The sequence below is a fragment of the Uloborus diversus genome, unplaced genomic scaffold, assembly GCF_026930045.1.
Source record: "Uloborus diversus isolate 005 unplaced genomic scaffold, Udiv.v.3.1 scaffold_80, whole genome shotgun sequence".
NCBI lineage: Eukaryota > Metazoa > Arthropoda > Arachnida > Araneae > Uloboridae > Uloborus > Uloborus diversus.
The window spans coordinates 1,711-7,412 of NW_026559011.1; the positions used below are offsets into that span (position 1 = coordinate 1,711).

Sequence of the window (5,702 nt, forward strand, 5' to 3'; positions counted from 1 at the left end):
TATTTGCGTAGGGAAGATAATTCTATGTCAGTTTAATTATTCTACCCGTAGACTTCGAAGTCCTTAAATCAGTTATAACCGAGGTGCATTTTTTGTTTTTATTATGCTTAAGACTCCGACCGACAGAGCTCCGATAGCCCAATGGCTAGAGCGCTCGGCTTCCGAGCCAGTGGACCTGGGTTCGAGTCCCAGTCGGAACGAAAATCGTCGATGTGTTTTTGATTCCTCGAAACTGAAAATTATATTTTTTTTCTTTTTAAATTTCTTCCTTTTGCGAACATGGATTATTTGCGTAGGGAAGATAATTCTATGTCAGTTTAATTATTCTACCCGTAGACTTCGAAGTCCTTAAATCAGTTATAACCGAGGTGCATTTTTTGTTTTTATTATGCTTAAGACTCCGACCGACAGAGCTCCGATAGCCCAATGGCTAGAGCGCTCGGCTTCCGAGCCAGTGGACCTGGGTTCGAGTCCCAGTCGGAACGAAAATCGTCGATGTGTTTTTGATTCCTCGAAACTGAAAATTATATTTTTTTTCTTTTTAAATTTCTTCCTTTTGCGAACATGGATTATTTGCGTAGGGAAGATAATTCTATGTCAGTTTAATTATTCTACCCGTAGACTTCGAAGTCCTTAAATCAGTTATAACCGAGGTGCATTTTTTGTTTTTATTATGCTTAAGACTCCGACCGACAGAGCTCCGATAGCCCAATGGCTAGAGCGCTCGGCTTCCGAGCCAGTGGACCTGGGTTCGAGTCCCAGTCGGAACGAAAATCGTCGATGTGTTTTTGATTCCTCGAAACTGAAAATTATATTTTTTTTCTTTTTAAATTTCTTCCTTTTGCGAACATGGATTATTTGCGTAGGGAAGATAATTCTATGTCAGTTTAATTATTCTACCCGTAGACTTCGAAGTGCTTAAATCAGTTATAACCGAGGTGCATTTTTTGTTTTTATTATGCTTAAGACTCCGACCGACAGAGCTCCGATAGCCCAATGGCTAGAGCGCTCGGCTTCCGAGCCAGTGGACCTGGGTTCGAGTCCCAGTCGGAACGAAAATCGTCGATGTGTTTTTGATTCCTCGAAACTGAAAATTATATTTTTTTTCTTTTTAAATTTCTTCCTTTTGCGAACATGGATTATTTGCGTAGGGAAGATAATTCTATGTCAGTTTAATTATTCTACCCGTAGACTTCGAAGTGCTTAAATCAGTTATAACCGAGGTGCATTTTTTGTTTTTATTATGCTTAAGACTCCGACCGACAGAGCTCCGATAGCCCAATGGCTAGAGCGCTCGGCTTCCGAGCCAGTGGACCTGGGTTCGAGTCCCAGTCGGAACGAAAATCGTCGATGTGTTTTTGATTCCTCGAAACTGAAAATTATATTTTTTTTCTTTTTAAATTTCTTCCTTTTGCGAACATGGATTATTTGCGTAGGGAAGATAATTCTATGTCAGTTTAATTATTCTACCCGTAGACTTCGAAGTCCTTAAATCAGTTATAACCGAGGTGCATTTTTTGTTTTTATTATGCTTAAGACTCCGACCGACAGAGCTCCGATAGCCCAATGGCTAGAGCGCTCGGCTTCCGAGCCAGTGGACCTGGGTTCGAGTCCCAGTCGGAACGAAAATCGTCGATGTGTTTTTGATTCCTCGAAACTGAAAATTATATTTTTTTTCTTTTTAAATTTCTTCCTTTTGCGAACATGGATTATTTGCGTAGGGAAGATAATTCTATGTCAGTTTAATTATTCTACCCGTAGACTTCGAAGTCCTTAAATCAGTTATAACCGAGGTGCATTTTTTGTTTTTATTATGCTTAAGACTCCGACCGACAGAGCTCCGATAGCCCAATGGCTAGAGCGCTCGGCTTCCGAGCCAGTGGACCTGGGTTCGAGTCCCAGTCGGAACGAAAATCGTCGATGTGTTTTTGATTCCTCGAAACTGAAAATTATATTTTTTTTCTTTTTAAATTTCTTCCTTTTGCGAACATGGATTATTTGCGTAGGGAAGATAATTCTATGTCAGTTTAATTATTCTACCCGTAGACTTCGAAGTCCTTAAATCAGTTATAACCGAGGTGCATTTTTTGTTTTTATTATGCTTAAGACTCCGACCGACAGAGCTCCGATAGCCCAATGGCTAGAGCGCTCGGCTTCCGAGCCAGTGGACCTGGGTTCGAGTCCCAGTCGGAACGAAAATCGTCGATGTGTTTTTGATTCCTCGAAACTGAAAATTATATTTTTTTTCTTTTTAAATTTCTTCCTTTTGCGAACATGGATTATTTGCGTAGGGAAGATAATTCTATGTCAGTTTAATTATTCTACCCGTAGACTTCGAAGTCCTTAAATCAGTTATAACCGAGGTGCATTTTTTGTTTTTATTATGCTTAAGACTCCGACCGACAGAGCTCCGATAGCCCAATGGCTAGAGCGCTCGGCTTCCGAGCCAGTGGACCTGGGTTCGAGTCCCAGTCGGAACGAAAATCGTCGATGTGTTTTTGATTCCTCGAAACTGAAAATTATATTTTTTTTCTTTTTAAATTTCTTCCTTTTGCGAACATGGATTATTTGCGTAGGGAAGATAATTCTATGTCAGTTTAATTATTCTACCCGTAGACTTCGAAGTCCTTAAATCAGTTATAACCGAGGTGCATTTTTTGTTTTTATTATGCTTAAGACTCCGACCGACAGAGCTCCGATAGCCCAATGGCTAGAGCGCTCGGCTTCTGAGCCAGAGGACCTGGGTTCGAGTCCCAGTCGGAACGAAAATCGTCGATGTGTTTTTGATTCCTCGAAACTGAAAATTATATTTTTTTTCTTTTTAAATTTCTTCCTTTTGCGAACATGGATTATTTGCGTAGGGAAGATAATTCTATGTCAGTTTAATTATTCTACCCGTAGACTTCGAAGTGCTTAAATCAGTTATAACCGAGGTGCATTTTTTGTTTTTATTATGCTTAAGACTCCGACCGACAGAGCTCCGATAGCCCAATGGCTAGAGCGCTCGGCTTCCGAGCCAGTGGACCTGGGTTCGAGTCCCAGTCGGAACGAAAATCGTCGATGTGTTTTTGATTCCTCGAAACTGAAAATTATATTTTTTTTCTTTTTAAATTTCTTCCTTTTGCGAACATGGATTATTTGCGTAGGGAAGATAATTCTATGTCAGTTTAATTATTCTACCCGTAGACTTCGAAGTCCTTAAATCAGTTATAACCGAGGTGCATTTTTTGTTTTTATTATGCTTAAGACTCCGACCGACAGAGCTCCGATAGCCAAATGGCTAGAGCGCTCGGCTTCTGAGCCAGAGGACCTGGGTTCGAGTCCCAGTCGGAACGAAAATCGTCGATGTGTTTTTGATTCCTCGAAACTGAAAATTATATTTTTTTTCTTTTTAAATTTCTTCCTTTTGCGAACATGGATTATTTGCGTAGGGAAGATAATTCTATGTCAGTTTAATTATTCTACCCGTAGACTTCGAAGTGCTTAAATCAGTTATAACCGAGGTGCATTTTTTGTTTTTATTATGCTTAAGACTCCGACCGACAGAGCTCCGATAGCCCAATGGCTAGAGCGCTCGGCTTCCGAGCCAGTGGACCTGGGTTCGAGTCCCAGTCGGAACGAAAATCGTCGATGTGTTTTTGATTCCTCGAAACTGAAAATTATATTTTTTTTCTTTTTAAATTTCTTCCTTTTGCGAACATGGATTATTTGCGTAGGGAAGATAATTCTATGTCAGTTTAATTATTCTACCCGTAGACTTCGAAGTCCTTAAATCAGTTATAACCGAGGTGCATTTTTTGTTTTTATTATGCTTAAGACTCCGACCGACAGAGCTCCGATAGCCAAATGGCTAGAGCGCTCGGCTTCTGAGCCAGAGGACCTGGGTTCGAGTCCCAGTCGGAACGAAAATCGTCGATGTGTTTTTGATTCCTCGAAACTGAAAATTATATTTTTTTTCTTTTTAAATTTCTTCCTTTTGCGAACATGGATTATTTGCGTAGGGAAGATAATTCTATGTCAGTTTAATTATTCTACCCGTAGACTTCGAAGTCCTTAAATCAGTTATAACCGAGGTGCATTTTTTGTTTTTATTATGCTTAAGACTCCGACCGACAGAGCTCCGATAGCCCAATGGCTAGAGCGCTCGGCTTCCGAGCCAGTGGACCTGGGTTCGAGTCCCAGTCGGAACGAAAATCGTCGATGTGTTTTTGATTCCTCGAAACTGAAAATTATATTTTTTTTCTTTTTAAATTTCTTCCTTTTGCGAACATGGATTATTTGCGTAGGGAAGATAATTCTATGTCAGTTTAATTATTCTACCCGTAGACTTCGAAGTGCTTAAATCAGTTATAACCGAGGTGCATTTTTTGTTTTTATTATGCTTAAGACTCCGACCGACAGAGCTCCGATAGCCAAATGGCTAGAGCGCTCGGCTTCTGAGCCAGAGGACCTGGGTTCGAGTCCCAGTCGGAACGAAAATCGTCGATGTGTTTTTGATTCCTCGAAACTGAAAATTATATTTTTTTTCTTTTTAAATTTCTTCCTTTTGCGAACATGGATTATTTGCGTAGGGAAGATAATTCTATGTCAGTTTAATTATTCTACCCGTAGACTTCGAAGTGCTTAAATCAGTTATAACCGAGGTGCATTTTTTGTTTTTATTATGCTTAAGACTCCGACCGACAGAGCTCCGATAGCCAAATGGCTAGAGCGCTCGGCTTCCGAGCCAGTGGACCTGGGTTCGAGTCCCAGTCGGAACGAAAATCGTCGATGTGTTTTTGATTCCTCGAAACTGAAAATTATATTTTTTTTCTTTTTAAATTTCTTCCTTTTGCGAACATGGATTATTTGCGTAGGGAAGATAATTCTATGTCAGTTTAATTATTCTACCCGTAGACTTCGAAGTGCTTAAATCAGTTATAACCGAGGTGCATTTTTTGTTTTTATTATGCTTAAGACTCCGACCGACAGAGCTCCGATAGCCAAATGGCTAGAGCGCTCGGCTTCTGAGCCAGAGGACCTGGGTTCGAGTCCCAGTCGGAACGAAAATCGTCGATGTGTTTTTGATTCCTCGAAACTGAAAATTATATTTTTTTTCTTTTTAAATTTCTTCCTTTTGCGAACATGGATTATTTGCGTAGGGAAGATAATTCTATGTCAGTTTAATTATTCTACCCGTAGACTTCGAAGTGCTGAAATCAGTTATAACCGAGGTGCATTTTTTGTTTTTATTATGCTTAAGACTCCGACCGACAGAGCTCCGATAGCCAAATGGCTAGAGCGCTCGGCTTCCGAGCCAGTGGACCTGGGTTCGAGTCCCAGTCGGAACGAAAATCGTCGATGTGTTTTTGATTCCTCGAAACTGAAAATTATATTTTTTTTCTTTTTAAATTTCTTCCTTTTGCGAACATGGATTATTTGCGTAGGGAAGATAATTCTATGTCAGTTTAATTATTCTACCCGTAGACTTCGAAGTGCTGAAATCAGTTATAACCGAGGTGCATTTTTTGTTTTTATTATGCTTAAGACTCCGACCGACAGAGCTCCGATAGCCAAATGGCTAGAGCGCTCGGCTTCTGAGCCAGAGGACCTGGGTTCGAGTCCCAGTCGGAACGAAAATCGTCGATGTGTTTTTGATTCCTCGAAACTGAAAATTATATTTTTTTTCTTTTTAAATTTCTTCCTTTTGCGAACATGGATTA

The 5,702-nt window shown here is 40.1% G+C and overlaps 1 non-coding gene across 1 annotated transcript; it reads left to right on the forward strand.

Annotated features, from left to right (window-relative positions):
• Positions 1-2,692: 2,692 nt before the first annotated feature.
• Positions 2,693-2,765, forward strand: Trnar-ucu (transfer RNA arginine (anticodon UCU)). The gene has a single exon. It is a non-coding gene; the product is annotated as a tRNA-Arg (tRNA).
• The last annotated feature ends 2,937 nt before the right edge of the window (positions 2,766-5,702 follow it).